This window comes from Mustelus asterias, chromosome 22, assembly GCF_964213995.1.
Source record: "Mustelus asterias chromosome 22, sMusAst1.hap1.1, whole genome shotgun sequence".
In the NCBI taxonomy this organism is placed as follows: Eukaryota; Metazoa; Chordata; class Chondrichthyes; order Carcharhiniformes; family Triakidae; genus Mustelus; species Mustelus asterias.
The window spans coordinates 59,327,534-59,343,886 of NC_135822.1; the positions used below are offsets into that span (position 1 = coordinate 59,327,534).

A 16,353-nucleotide genomic window follows, 5' to 3' on the forward strand; every position below is an offset into this window, starting at 1 on the left:
GTGGAACTATGAAGCTACAACTCAATCATTACGTCAGTGTCAAATACTTTGTCACATTTCAAGAATTTCTACAGGTGCAGGGATGCAAATTAGAGGAACTGCGAAAGAACAAAGAGATAAGAATGAAAAGCAACAAATGAACAGATCATTGAGCTCACAGTTAACGGAAACAAAATAGGTAGCGCACAGGCATCCTCCACAGGGATATAAACATACATCCCCAAGGAGTACTTCTCTGTACATGGGCGCTGCTGTCGCACTGATGCAGTTAATGAGGTACTTTACAGGTAACTTGAGGAAAAAAACCTTGTGCAAACAATTACATCATTGCCACATGCAGCTGTAGAAACCCAAAGGAATATGTTTCATTTGCAGGAAAAAGCTGATCATGAACAGAGCACTGCCTTTGCAAAATTCTAGCCACTCCACTGAACAGTAATCACATCCACAAATATTCAAAGATAATTGAAGAAGAATGTTTCTCCTCGTGCTGGCCTCACAGACATTTCGAAAGGCAGCAAAATTACATTAGATGCATGCAGTGATCTAAACCTCGAATATCTGATCTCGTTTTCCAGGAAAATTATCTTGTCACATGATGCCAGTTAAAGGCACACCTTTTAACTGAAAGGTTTTATGTGCAGAAACAGCATTCAAATTTCAAGGTTTTTCACAGCAAGAAAAATCATTTAATTATAAAACATATTAAAATACACTTTTTTGCCGACTGGCTTTCCATATTCTTGCTTGTCCCAAGTGCACATATAAGAACAATGTGCAAAGCAGGCCCGTCAGCTATTCCAGCTCAAATCCCATGGAAACCTATAATCCTGCCCACCAGTGCTACTTCAGTCATCCCAGAGCTCTTTCTCGGACAGATACTACAGTGTTGGTGAATTCTTTGGTAAACCATATTTCCAAAGTGTTTCATTTTTACGGCCCCTGCGAAAGTCGATGTGTATACACAGGATAGCACGTTATAGTGTGCATAATGAAAGGCTTCAATAGATTATAAAATCCATTGGGTTAAACAGCATTGGGTAACATTGGGTTAACATTGGGTAGTATAGCAGCAGACTCTTCTGTCCAACAGGTCCACCTGGATTTTTATTTTCTACATGAGCCTCCTTCCACCCTTCTTCATCTAACCCCATCAACCAAATCCCTTCACTCCTTTCTCAATCATGTGCTTATTTAACTTCATCTCAAATACATCTTGGCGATTCATCTCAAACTACTCCTTTGGTAGTGTTCCACATCCTCACCACTCTCTCAGTAAAATTGGATTTATTAGTGGCCATCTTAGATTTATGACCCTTAGTACTGGTCTCTCCTACAAGTGGAAATATCTCTCTAAGATTCTGTAAGAGTTGAATAGGATAAATCTTTATCAGATCACCCTTCAAGAGGAAAGAGCATCAGCCTATTTTATCTTTCCTGATGGGCATAACCTGACTTCTGCTAACACTCTTGTATACCTTATTTTTTGCGCCTTTTCAAATGCCTTTATATCCTCTGAATAATCTGGAGACCACAACTGTTTGCAGGACTCCCAGATGTGGTCTAACTGGCATTCTATAAAAGTTCAACATCTCGCTTCTGTGCTTTCCAATTCTATTCCTATAAAATGGACAGGTGTGTTTTGTTTATTTTATAAATGGACTTTATAACCTGCATTATTATGTTGATGTTGCCTGGATTGAGTGGCATGCCTCATGAGGATAGGCTGAGGGAGCTCGGTCTTTTCTCCTTGGAGAGACGTAGGATGAGAGGAGACCGAATAGAGGTATATAAGATGTTGAGAGGCATAGATCGGGTGGACTCTCTGAGGCTTTTTCCCAGGGTGGAAATGGCTGCTACGAGAGGACACAGGTTTAAGGTGCTGGGGGGGTAGGTACAGGGGAAATGTTAGGGAGAAGTTTTTCACACAGAGGGTGGTGGGCGAGTGGAATCGGCTGCCATCAGTGGTGGTGGAGGCAAACTCAATAGGGTCTTTTAAGAGACTCCTGGATAAGTACATGGGACTTAATAGGATGGAGGGTTATAGGTAGGCCTAAAAGGTAGGGATATGATCGGCACAACTTGTGGGGCCAAAGGGCCTGTTTTGTGCTGTAGTTTTTCTATGTTTCTATTACTTCGACTGCTTTCTGTATTGTACATCCCTTCTGCTCCTCTAACCCATATCCACACTTCCCAAAGAGTATGTGGCCACCTTATTCTTCCTTTCGAATAGCACCACCTCAAGCTTTTCTATATTGGAGTTCATTTGCCAATCACATATTCATCCCTTAAGTTTATTAGTAAGGTTTCTGTATTGTTTCGCAGTTCTCCTCAATTTTATTCACACGATCTAATTTGGTGGCACACACAAGTTTGAAATTATCCTTCTGATTAGCAAATCCAAAGCATTAATGTAAATGGTGAAATATGGAGAATGAACGATCTGAAGGGTCATCTCGACCCTAAACATTAACTCTTTTTTTCTCCATAGATGCTGCCTGACCTGCTGAGCATTTCTGGCGCATATTTATTTCAGATTTTCAGCATCTGCGGTATTTTGCTTTGTGAACTAAGTGGTTCCAACATTAATCCTGTCGAATCATTTTCCTCCTTTTGCCAGTGTGACTTGCTACCTTTAGCTGTCACTCTCCCTTTTCTATGCTTACATATACACAATGTAGACAGAACAGCAAAACTGAGATTCAGAACTCACCCTGAGCAAGGGGAATCAACAAGTTAACAAATAAAAACTCACGTCCGTCCAGTCTTATGTAAAGCATAAAGGAAAAAAAGGTCCATGTTTCAACAGACATGGAAACCAAGTCATGGAATTGAGGCGTTGTGGCATTAGAAAAAGTGCAAGATCCTAGAATTAACTGCAATAACTGTATGTTCCTGTTTCAATATGGTTATTCATTCAATCACTTCACAAAGATTAAACTGCCAACAATGGGTCGTCAAGGTCTGATTAACAGAGTACCAAAACCTTGTGAGCAAATAATGTCAGAATTCGGGTGGCAGCCTGCTCATTGGGCATCCTCTCTCATACAACAAACTGTAGCAATTTAGACAAACATAAATCTTGGAAATAAATATCCAAGGAACCATATATCTTTGTTTTGGAATGCCTTGTTTGGGGTATTCAGTCACTCATGAATTTGTAATCTCAGTGGCATTCTGAGCAAGTTTATGAAATCAAACATGCGTGGTGGGGGCATTTTAAAACAAAGCTAAAGTGACCAAAGTACTTCTCTCGCAAGGACAAATCTGACTTACACATTTAAAGAATATAGTTCTCAAGAGACCAGGGATGAACCACGAATTAAGCTACAGAAAGCTGTTATCAAAGCAACTAACCAGGCAGTGAGCGAGACTGAATAACTGAGGTGCAATAGTTAAATGTTTTTTCATGTTTACAGAGTCACATCGGGCCAATGAAGGATTGTTATGGACTGATTCAACGGGACTCCCAGGATACGGCAAAGGTTTTCGATGACGACTCGGTGCAGACTGATGCAGAGTTCGTCATAATCTAATGTACAGTTGACTAAAGGTGTATGTGTCAAAGTGGGTGCTAGATTCCTTCAATTCAAAATGTCTCTTTTTACAGTATCCAACTGTCCCTCTGCCCTCTCTCTCTCGGTTTGATGAGGGAGCCTGCAGGCCAGATGCTAATGCTGTAGCCCACTGCAGTGGCAATGGATTCTAGAACTACAGGTCCTGCTATCTCCACTGGGACCACCTATTGAAAAGTCCGTCCACCATGTGTTACACAAGAACATAAGAAATAGGAGCAGGAGTAGGCCATCTAGCCCCTCAAACCTGCTCCGCCATTCAATAAGATCATGGCTGATCTGAGAGTGAGTTCAGTTCCACTTACCCGCCCACTCCACATAACCCTTAATTCCCTTAATGGTTAAAAATCTATCTGTCTGTGACTTAAACACATTTAACGAGGTAGCCTCTACTGCTTCATTGGGCAGAGAATTCCAAAGATTCACTACCCTCTGGGAGAAGAAGTTCCTCCTCAACTCTGTTCTAAATTGACTCCCCCGTATTTTGAGGCTATGCCCCCCTAGTCCTTGTTTCCATTGTAAGTGGAAATAACCTCGCTGCTTCTACCCTGTCTAGCCCCTTCATTATCTTATATGTCTCTATAAGATCTCCCCTCAACCTTCTAAACTCCAATGAGTACAGACCCAGTCTACTCAATCTCTCCTCATAAGCTAACCCCCTCATCTCCGGAATCAACCTGGTGAACCTTCTCTGTACCCCCCTCCAAAGCTAATATATCTTTTCTTAAATAAGGGGACCAAAATTGTACACAGTACTCTAGGTGCGGCCTCACCAGTACCCTGTACAGTTGCAGCATGACCTCCCTGCTTTTATACTCCATCCCCTTCACGATAAAGGCTAACATTCCATTTGCCTTCTTGATCACCTGCTGTACCTGCAAACTGAGTTTTTGTGATTCATGCACAAGGACCCCCAGGTCCCTCTGCACAGTAGCATGTTGTAATTTTTCACCGTTTAATAGTCCATTTTACTATTATTCCTTCCAAAGTGGATAACCCCACACTTACCAAGACTAAGTGGACAAATTCAGAGTTGCAAAAGGTAAGTAGGTTTTGGGTGATGTATCTTATGACCGTGGTGCCTTCCTGGATGTAATTCGGATTCCCTGTGGGCATTGGAGAGCAAATGCACAGAAGCCTTTCTTCAAATTGACCTTGTATTTTTGTATTACATAGCAGTTTTGATGTTCAGCTGCATCACGACAAAATGAGACAGACTTGATGGACCAGCTGGTCTTTTCCAATCTATCATTTTTACATGTTTATCTAAGAACGATGGCCATGTCTATTTTCTTTTTTACCTCCAAACTTCCACCCCGGCACACGCCCCACCTTTCACCCTCCACAAACCATCCAAAAGGCTGCCCTCGCCTCTATCCCAACTCGCAACCAATAACCATTTTGTGCGTCACTCCTGCGCTTGATAACTTGATTTTAAAATCCTCAGTTTTGCATATTCACACATGAAGCAATTTCCTTCCAGGAACTTTTATCTAAATCCTGTGTTGTAAAACAAGATGCAAACACCAGCTCCCACTCCCAAAACCGTGCTCCAAACTGCATGCATCCTCCTCCCATCATTTTGTGGCACTAAGTATCCATTAACTGGAATTGCAACATGATCTTCCCAGTTTTTCAGTTGATTAATTTCAACTGCTGTGCTTCATAATTATTCTGAATGGGAATACAATAAGAGCACCCAAGTTATGAGTTGTATCTGTCACAGGTTGACACAAATGCTGTAAAGAAAATGATTTTTCATATAAAATGAGAAGGAAAATTACAGAACGCCACTAAAATTACCAGCTCCGCACAACTCGGACTAATATCACCAGGCACGATGAAATCATAAGAAACAGAAGGAGTAGTAGGCCATTCGGCCCCCTAGCCTGTTCTATCTTTCAAGATGCTATCGACTGATCTGATTGCAGCCTTAACAGCATTTCCTTTCCTGTCCCACACAACCCTCAACTACCTTGTCAGTCAAAAAACTGTGGAAATCTCTTCCACAGAGAGGCTGGGTCGTTGTAACTCAGCCCTCAACATATTCAAAGATTAATGACCCTTTGAGAAAATAAATTCCTCTTCATCTCTGTCTTAAATGGGACAACACTCATGCTTAAACCGTGCCCCGAGTTCTCGCTTCTCCCACAAGAAGAGACACCCTCCCAGCATCTACCCTGCCGAGCCCCCTCTGAATGAAATGTTTCAATAAGGTTATTGAGAAGATTGGGAGGTGATCTTATTCAAACTTGTAATGTCCTGAGGGGACATGAGGGGATAGATACCGGAAGAATGTTTCCACTTACTGAAACATTTCATTCAGAGGGGGCTCGGCAGGGTAGATGCTGGGAGGATGTCTCCTCGTGGGGGAAGCGAGAACTCTGGGCACGGTTTAAGCATGAGCATCAGATCAGTCAATAGCATCTTGAAAGATAGAACAGGCTAGGGGGCCGAATGGCCTACTACTCCTTCTGTTTTTGATTTCATCGTGCCTGGTGATATTAGTCCGAGTTGTGTGGGGCTGGTAATAGATGAGAACTAGGGGACGCAGTTTAAGAAGAAGAGGTTTCTCATTTAAAGCGGGACTGAAGACAATTTTTTCTCTGAGATTAGTCAGTCTGTGAAATTCCCCTTCCCAGAAAGCAGTGCAGGCTGGGTTATTCAAGGCAGAGTTCAACAGACTTTTGATTGACAAGGGCGTCAAGGGATATTCGGTCTCTGAGCCTGCTCCATCATTCAATCAAATCATGGCTGATCTGTTTGTAGTCTCAACTCCACTTCGCCATCTTGCTGCTCTGCCCTATAAACCTTGAACCCGTTGTCAACCAAAACGCTGGAGGATATGGGTGGAGAGATGTACAAAAAGAAGTGATCAGAGATGGCCTTCTCTCTGACTGATATGATACAAATAGAGAGATCATGAGATAGCAAGGTCTCGGAGGTGGCTATGAATATGGGTTGAGGACTTTACAAGGATCGATGAGGTTAGGAAAGAAAAAAAGGTCGTCGACTCAAAAGTGATAACATGATAAATTGAGTTTGAAATCACGAGGTTGAGAAAATGCTCGGTGAAAGGCCGAGTGGGGAAAGCGGCGATAACATTTTAATGCTACTTGGGTGGGCAGCAGAGAATGGTCATTTTCAATGAGAAGTGAGGGGGTGGAATAAGGGGAAATGCTCAAAAGGAACAGAGAACTCTCACCATTCTGAAAAGGCACATGGAGAATAGGCACTGATCTGCTGGCAAGATCCACAGGGTCAGCAATGGGAGGGGGAGTTGGAAAGGGAAGAGGTTGGTAACATTAGTGCACTGAAAAAGAGAGTAGGATGGGGCAATTGCTGTATGAAAGGAGGCAGTACCCTGAAGGCCCTTGGGAGGACGTTAAGAGAGACAGACCAAAGAAGGAAGCTGCAGGCCCAAGAGGGAATCAAATCAGAAAGAGAAGCAGCAAAGTCCAAAGGTCAAAGAAAACTGAAGGGTTGGAATTGGGATTTAGGAGAACAAAATACCCAAGAAAGGAGAAATGAAAAGCGGCATAACAAAACGAAAGTGGGATCTAGGAGGTGTAAAGACAAAAGTGTTAAAACAGCAGAAATAGAAGTGATAAAAGCCCAGACCCAAATGGAGGCAAACTGCACATATGAATGCACAAGGAAAATTCAATTGCATTGGACTAATTACACTGATATACAAGGACACATAAAACCAAACAGCAACAGGGATTAGATAGAAGACAACTCCAGTGAGTTAAGAGTTAGAAGTCAACACAAGGGAGTCAAGACTTAAAGTCAGTCAGAGTGCCTGCAATGGAATAAACTTGCCATAGATAGGGTGCAGTTGGCATCAAGCATCACCCAACTGTTGTCTAAGTTTGAAGGCAAGTCAGGCAAGTGACGTCCAGAGAATTGGAGGACACATTGAAGGAGGTATTTCCTCTAGGAAGTACAGAGACTTTTGCATGGCAGAAAAATGTCAAAGTTGGAGGTCACCGTAAGAATTAGGGAGCATGAAATATATTACAGTTAAACTGAAAACAAAAGGAGGAAGACAAGCAAAATGCTTGAAGGCAAGGTCTGTACCATATGCTATTAGGTCGACTTGGAGTGATTTGAGAAGACCGGAGTTTTGGAATCTGTCAGCTTTAGTGAATAGGCCACACCTATAGTTCAAGTCATCAAGAACAATGGATCTGCAAGGATTTGCGAAGACTTCAAGGTCGTCATTAATCCACTTTTATGTGCGGAACAGTTACCTCACAATGAAGACTTGTTTCCGGGATTGGCATGAGGCCAACATTTCAGCAAACTTGACCTCAGCCAGACTTACTTACAAGTTAATGTGGACAAGAACTCTTATTCCAGTCCTGAAGATTGCCATTTGGTATCACCTCAGCTCCTGCATTGTTTTAAAGAGCAAGGGATCAGATCCTAAGTGGACTGAGCGGAGTCTATTATTATCTGGATGACATCCTATTTACTGGAATAGATGAAGAGGGACATTTTCAAATCTTAGATGCCACTCTCCAGTGATTGGAAGGCTATGGTCTGAGAGTCTGCAAGGATAAGTGCGAGTTCTTCTAATCCACCTCTGGATATTTGGAACATGTGATTGACACCACTGGCCTTCACAAATATCCTTCTAAAGTTAAGGCCATTATAGAGGCACTGCACCTCAGAATATTAACCAGTTACATTCCTTCTGAGGATTTGTTGAACTGTTATGGAAGATTTGTTCCAAACTTGGCGACCATTTTGAAACCATTACATAACCTCTCGTGCCAGAACAATAAGTGGATACGGTCGGATCAATGCAATAACTCTTTCGTGCAAGTCAAAGGAGCGTTACTTAAATCTAACGTTCTTAAGCATTTTGATCCTACTCTACCCCGACAGTTAGCTTGTGATGAATCCCTTTATGACATAGGAGTGTGGTCTCCCACATCATCCCATTGGGTGAAGACAAGACCTATTGCTTTTCCATCTTGAACCTTGGGCAAGGCTGAAAGTAACTATGCAAAGATTGAAAGGGAAGCATTAGGGATCATCTTTGAAGTAAAGAAATTCCATCAGTTCCTGTGTGAGAGAGAGAGTTTACAAGCTGATGGACCATGGTCCACTCACTATCCTTTTTGGACCACACACAGGAATTCCATCACCTGGAGCAAGTAGAATGCAAAGATGGGCATTGCTTTTGTCTGCACATACTTATACCATGAAGTACCGACAGTCAAGTTTACATGGGAATGCGGATGGACTTTCAAGATTGCCATTACCAAGTAGTTCATCAGACTGCTCTAGCGGGAAAATATTACACTTTCAACAAGTCGATAACACACCTGTTATTTCTCGGCAAGTGAGAAAACACACATAGAGCAATCCTTTGCTGTCAGAAGTGCTAGATCTGGTTTTACGAGTAAAAACTTTGGAACTAACTTGAAACTCCACTACTCCAGAAGATTGGAGTTGTCAGTACAGTCAGGATGTCTTCAGCATGATCAATCTGCCACTATTGAGAAAGTGGGTGTTAGAGAAGCTACATGAGAGCCATTGTGGAATCATACACATGAAGGAAATAGTGAGGAGTTATTTCTGGTGGCCTGGATTGGATACGGACATTGAAGAGAAAGCTCAAACATGTTCTTCCTGTGCGAAGGTAAGAAACCAGCCACCCTTAGTCCCGCTGCATCCATGGGAATGAGCAGAAGAAGCTTGGCAACAAGTGCATGTGGATTTTGCAGGACGTTTTGAAGGATATATGTTCTAAGTAATGGTTGATGCTCACATGAAGTGGACTAAGGTCACTATGATGATATCTACTTTATCAGAGAAGACTACCGAGAAGCTAGGAGAAATATCTGTCATTCTGGAACAACTGGTCAGCGACAGCAGACCTCAATATCTTTCACAAGAATTCAAAAGTTTCTTAGAAGAGAATGGTATTCAACATTAGGTCTGCACTGTATCAGCATGTTACTAACAGACTAGCAAAATCGTTCATCCAAACCATGAAACATACCTAGAGAACAACCAGGAAATAAAGTTTCTTTGCGACTAGTATATAGGAATACCGCATATTCCATGAGCAAGACCTCTCCTGCATTACTAATGATGATGACACAACTACGATCAACATTTGATCTGTTGAAACCCCCAAAAACGAAAGAAATCGCACAACAGCAACAAGGACAAATGGAATGGTGAGAAAGCAAAGCATAGAGTTTTTCACCAAGGACAAGGCGTTTTGGCTAAGAATTAGTCCATCGGAGAGAAATGGGTTCCTTCCAGTATCCTTTCACAGGCTGGACCTGCCGATTATATGGTCCAGAGATGATGTTATCTGGAGGAGACATGCAGACCAGCTGTTGGTTGGGAGAACAGATCTCCCAGAATCAGAACGTGCTGAGAATCCAGATTTAACCGAACAAAGTCTTGAACTTTCCTACAACTCCGACACCAAAAGACACTCTTGAGAGAAGCAACACTTCATCTTCTGATCAGGCACGGAGACAACTTTGAGTTCCTGCCTCAACGCTAGTTAAACCCACCACCTATAACGTTTGTGCAAAGACAAAAATGCCAGAGGTTCCCACCAGTGGGAAGACGACACCAGACATTTGCCATCGACCGTTTCGAGAACGAGGACCACAAGACCATCTGACTTACTAATAGTGACTGACTTATTGAATATCGTTGATGTTGAACTTGTTAGGGATGTCAATTTTAGGGGTGAGAAAATGTTATGCATTTGTATTAATTTTTAATTGGCTTACTGAGCTCTGCTGTACTCATACATTCACCGGAGGTGACGTCACAAGTCCCAAGGGTGGGGAAACAGGCGTAAAAGAGAACACACACGGGATGTAAATAAAGCTCTGTTGTTTTCAAGCCTCTGGGCTCCCTAACATCATTTTCCAAGATACAACAGAAGAGTTTGGTGCAACTTTCCAAGACTTGCGCTAGTTTAAAAGACAAGTGGATATTACCACTATTTTCCAACTGTCTGCCCCCCCATAATGTCAAACAAAATTGCACCAACATTGACATTTACCTTGACCCATCACACATACAATTCAGTCTGTAGCCAAGAATACTTATGTTTGATTCCTTGTTACCAATTACCGGTGGGGCTGGTTTCAAATGATCAAGCGATGCCAGTAAACTGGCACATATACAGAAGGAAGCAGGGACCATCCCAATACCGTTGGCACACCAGCCGTAATGGGGCTTGAATCAGAACTCTGTTCTGGTGGTGATGGCCAGGTTCTCACCTGTTATCATTACACCATGCCTTGGACCAAAGAATCACGAGTGCCATGTCTGTATTATCAATGATTGAATACAGGACTAAATTTCAGAGTTCAGAAGACTCCTTGTTTACGACACTTGAATCACTTTGTTGGCTGCTGTTGTGGACCCAGGAATACATGGCATGGATCTAATATCCAGAAATCCTTTATTGCACAAGAAATACACTCACGGGCCTCACAAGTCAGACCACATTGCTCATTTATACGGGCCTTACAAACACCAACTCAGAAACCAGGAGGTTCACAGGCTCCAATAAACAAACTAGCAAATCAACTCATTTATACTTTTGCCATCGTAGAATTTTCAAATGCAGTATGTGCCAAGTTAAAGAAAACTTCAGCAAAACGAAAAGGAATTTGCAACCACACAGTGACCCCTGAACCAGTTCATCATTTAGTAAACACCAAGAACAGAAAATATTCTACCTGTGCCAATGCATGGGCCATCAAACCCTTCCCTTCATGCTCCCACCTCTCCTTCAGTTGAATGCCAAGTGGGAACGCTGACATTCGGTTCCAGTACAACTGCTTGCACATGGGTACGTAGCAGAAAATGAACACACACACACACGCACACACACAGAGCACCAGGACACAGATTCACAGGGTCTGTAACACAGTTATACAGTACTTTAGGTTAAAAAAAACCCTTTCCCTTCAGCCAGCTGCACAGAGGGGAAAAAAAACAGAGCAAGGCTTGCACTCTTCAGCTATGCACAAATGAAATGTGGTTGAACTCTCTGGTTACTGAAATGTTGCAGCAGCTGCGACACACATCATGTGACCAGTGCTCAGCATCTGATTTCAAAGACGCAAACACACCAGGCAAACAGAACAATACTGGCACTTTGCCTTAATCCTTTGAGGAGGTATGGGATTTGTTTTTTTCCCCCCCCAGTTTTTTTTTTTTACACAGCACACAATTAATAGCAACAGGTCACATACTATGAAACATACTGGGACAAAACCTTTGTCAAATGGGTCAGATTTCAATACGCTTCCCCTCTCCTCTCATCGTCGACGGCCCGTTCCAAAATTCAAGCTGCTGGCAGGAAAGTTGCATCTTTACATGCAACCACTCCATGATCAACTCTATATTTAGCAAACATGTTTCAGTGAAGCACCAAGGGATTTCCCTTGCTTCGACAACTCAGCCAAAACGCTACCTCCTAAGGCAATCGAAGCATAAATGTGGACTGCAATTAGTCACCCTGATTCAGATTTGCGCCTCATCGGCTGCTCAATACCAGCATTGTTGTTTGCCGTTATTTATGGGCTCACTGACTTGAGGACCTTTCTGCAGCCTTTGACAGGGTTGATCAGAGCACCATCTTTCAGTGCCTGTCACCCAGTGGGTGGGACTGTAATCACCTGGCTCCATTTTGATTTATCCAGTCATAGCCAGGGTATCCCCACTTCCACACAGTTAGTTGTGAAGTTGTGCATGGATGGATACTTGGCCTCCTCCGATTCCTTACCTATATGCTGCCCCTCAGAGACAGCATCCTCATGCACATCAGGTTCCACATGTACACCAATGACAACCAGTTCCATCTCACAAGTACCTCCCTCAATCCTCCTCGCGAGCTCTCATTTATCTCGCTGCTTGTCTGACAAACAGCATTTGGGGAGCAGAAATGTTCCACAACAAAATTGAATCTATCATCTCCAGTTACTGCTACAAACTCCATTCGCTGGCCGCCAAACCCATCCCTCTCCCTGGTAATTGTCTGGGACTGGACCAGACCATTTGTGATCTTGATGTTGCAATTCACCTTCGATGACTGTCTGGCCACTTAACCACACCAAGCCTGCCTACTCCGATTTCTGTGACATCATTTAGTTTAGTCGCTGCCTTAGCTTTTATGTTGCTGAAATTCTCATCCATGCCTGTGTTACCTCAATAATCCAGTACTCTGCTGGCTCGCCTCTCCTCAAACAAGAAGCTCACCCAAAACTTTGTTGCCCATATCCCAACTTGCCCCAAGTCCTGGTCACCCATCACTCCTGCTCTCCTTGGTTCCCATGAAGCACATGTTAAGTTGTTGTAATTATTATACAATTCCTTTCTGCGACAGCTGAGGTTGTGGGTGTTCATGGCATAGTAAATGGACAACTACTGGTCAAGCAGGAAGAACATGCAACAGTTTACTGGTAAAACCACAGCTTACTGTGGTCCAGTGTTTAAGCCAGATTTTACCCACCCATATTGTGTATAATCAAAGCCGCATAAACACGTGCAAAGCTGATACTTTACCAAAATGTTGCACTCCAATTACTGTTGTCAGAGCACATTAGCCATGAGAAACTATCTTCCGCAACAAAGCCAAAGTGTGAATAGTTATGAATCTTCTGCCAAGTTTATTGTCTGGCTCAGTTTCCTCACCACAATTATGCCAGATCATGGTTAAGAACTTCTGCATCATGCCCAAAAGACACATTTTAGCCATAACCTGCTTAAAACCCAGTGCAATGATTTGGAGTTGGGGACCAAGTGTAGTTTGTCAAAATTCGTAGATGACACTAAGATGAGTGGCAGAACAGTGTGCAGAGGGACGCTGAAAGTCTGCAAAGGGATATAGATAGTCTAAGTGAGTGGGCAAGGATCTGGCAGATGGAGTACAATGTTGGTAAATGTGAGGTCATCCATTTTGGTAGGAATAATGGCAAAATGGACTATTATTTAAATAGTAAAAAATTGCAGCATGCTGCTGTGCAGAGGGACCTTGTGCAGGAATCACAAAAAAGTTGGTTTGCAGGTGCTGCAGGTAATTAAGAAGACAAATGGAATTTAGTCTTTCATTGCTAGAGGGATGGAGTTTAAAAACAGCGAGGTTATGTTGCAGCTGTATAAGATGCTGGTGAGGCCACACCTGGAGTACTGTGTAGTTTTGGTCTCCTTACTTGAAAAAGGATATACTGGCACTGGAGGGGGTGCAGAGGAGATTCACTAAGTTGATTCTGGAGTTTAAAGGGTTGCTTTATGAGGAGAGACTGAGTAGATTATGGCAATACTCATTGGAATTCAGAAGAATGAGGGGAAATCCAATAGAAACATAAGATTCTGAAGAGAAGAGATAAGATAGAAGCAGGGAAGTTGTTCCCACTGCAGGTGAAACTAGAACTAGGGGGCATGGCCTCAAAATAAGGGGGAGCAGATTTAGGACTGAGTTGAGGAGGAACTTCTTCACACAAAGGGTTGTGAATCTGTGGAATTCCCTACCCAGTGAAGCAGTTGAGGCTACCTCATTGAATGTTTTTAAGGCAAGGATAGATAATTTTTTGAACAGCAAAGGAATTAAGGGTTATGGTGAGCGGGCGGGCAAGTGGAGCTGAGTCCACAAAAAGATCAGCCATGATCTTATGGAATGGCGGAGCAGGCTCGAGGGGCCAAATGGCCTCCTCCTGCTCCTAGTTTTTATGTTCTTACTTTATGTTCAATATATCCATTTTCTGCAATATGTGTTTTCATCACGTCTTTCAGCATTTCTGCTTGCTTTATGCCAATTGGTGTACAAAAAGAGAGTGATTGGAATATATTTTATATGATGTCACAAAGATGTTCTTTATGCCAAATAATGATTTTTAATTCATGAGCTAGAAATCCGAATTGCTTTTAAAAATCTATTTTTTTTTAATTGAGGGAGACTAAAGCGATTTGAACTCAGCCCAAGATGGCTAACCCCAACTTGCATTACCACATACATCACAGGCTGTCTGCAAAACCCTTCAAAGGCAATGACTTCAGGGAAGCATGAAGGACTCGCATCTCCTGTCTCCTGAGACAGGATATGAAGATGAATTGCTTGGACAATGGTACCCCAAGTTAAATCCCAGACATAAACTAATCAAATCAACTTTGGAATACATGGACAATATCTTTTTTTGAATAACCCGGAATTTGAAGGAAGGAAGGTCACAAGACAAACCAGCCCTCAGAACAATTTATACAGCAGGGCTGAGGATAAGCAGCCTAAGGTGAAGTCCTAAGTGGGCTCGCTCCTGCTTCAACCCACAGGGTAAGCTACGAGCCCTGATTGCTGACTGTGTTCATCCAGGGACACCTTGCTGCGTGTATGTGCAAGTCAATGCGTAGCTTATTATTTTACTTAGATTGGTTGAAGTATAATTAAGTGAATATCTTTCACAGTTAAACTCAAGAAAGCCTCATCTTTGCTCTTGTATCACGACACGAGTCGGCAAGCATATCCTTTTCAAACAAATGTGGCCAAACAATGAGGGGCAGGGGAGCCATTTAACCCCTCCTCACCCAGTCATAACCATGATCACAGCTCATAGAACACAACTCAGGCTTTCTGACTGCTAACAACTGTGCACAATTCAATTGTTTAGAAAAATGTTCCAACTTGTGTGATGTTGACTTCAGCTGGCATACACGGATGAAAGACTTTAATGGGCTGAATTATATACACTGGTCCCGGCTCACTAAAGCCTTAAATTTCAAATTTGTACCCTTGTGTTCAAATCTCCTATTGGTCTGGCCTGTGTCCCAGATGTAACACAGAACATCAGCTGCTGCATGGTACAAACTGCTTGATTTATTGTCAAGTACCAGGGCAGTCTGTTAACTTTCTTTCACAATGGGCAGAAGATGGGACAAGGAACACAGGAACACAGAAACATGAGTAGTCCATTCAGCCCATCAAATCTGTTCTGCCCATTCAAACAGATCATGGCTGATTAACATGGGAGGGAAAGGCCAAGCAGAAGACAGACTGAGAGCAAGACCCGAACAAAAGGACTGAACACCGTAATGTGCAGATGTAAAAGTATGGACTCTCCCAGCATTATCAACTCCACCTATGCAGGGCATAAACGGAATTGAACATCAGGGCATATTCTGCCTTTGCCAACCCAGCTGATTTGTTTTTGATTTAGCACATACGTCTTGCCATTTGGCACCAATAATTGAGTGCCCAGAATTGCAAGCTGAGTTAGACGTTTGAGTTGGACTTCAGTTTTCTCAAAAAAGGGATTGGTTCCTCTCCTTGACTTTACCATTTTTACACAACTTGTTTAGTGATTTGAACAGCAGGATGAGACAAGACAGCAGAGAACTAGTAACTCAAAACTAGTAACTCGAGAAAAGATTTGATTAATGAAGAGCGAAATTTGCTATCGGAGGGTTCCTGGACATAGTTTTCCCAAAGCCAGTTGTTTAAAACATCAAAGGGCCTTTGTGATAGAATTTCTCACTTCTGTACTGTCCATTGAGTTTGCAACATCATAGAAACTGTCAAATGAGGCTCTGTGGTTTCTGACGTGCTCTACATGATCTGCTGCTTGCTATCCACTAACCATCTTCTATCCATGCATGTGAATGAGATCTCAGTTTAGTCTCAACACTCATTCCCAAATTTTCAACACAATCAGGTCAGTATCATCAGTACAGATATAGCTTTCACTCACAACCACAGTCCTTTGAGAAAGCAAGTAAACTCAAGTGC

At 42.6% G+C, this 16,353-nt stretch overlaps 1 protein-coding gene across 1 annotated transcript in view; it reads right to left on the reverse strand.

Moving 5' to 3' along the window:
- The window catches only part of LOC144510095 (histone acetyltransferase KAT6A-like), a 160,474-nt gene that overhangs the window by 42,251 nt on the left and 101,870 nt on the right, over positions 1–16,353 (reverse strand). The gene's annotated exons all lie outside the window — the stretch shown is intronic.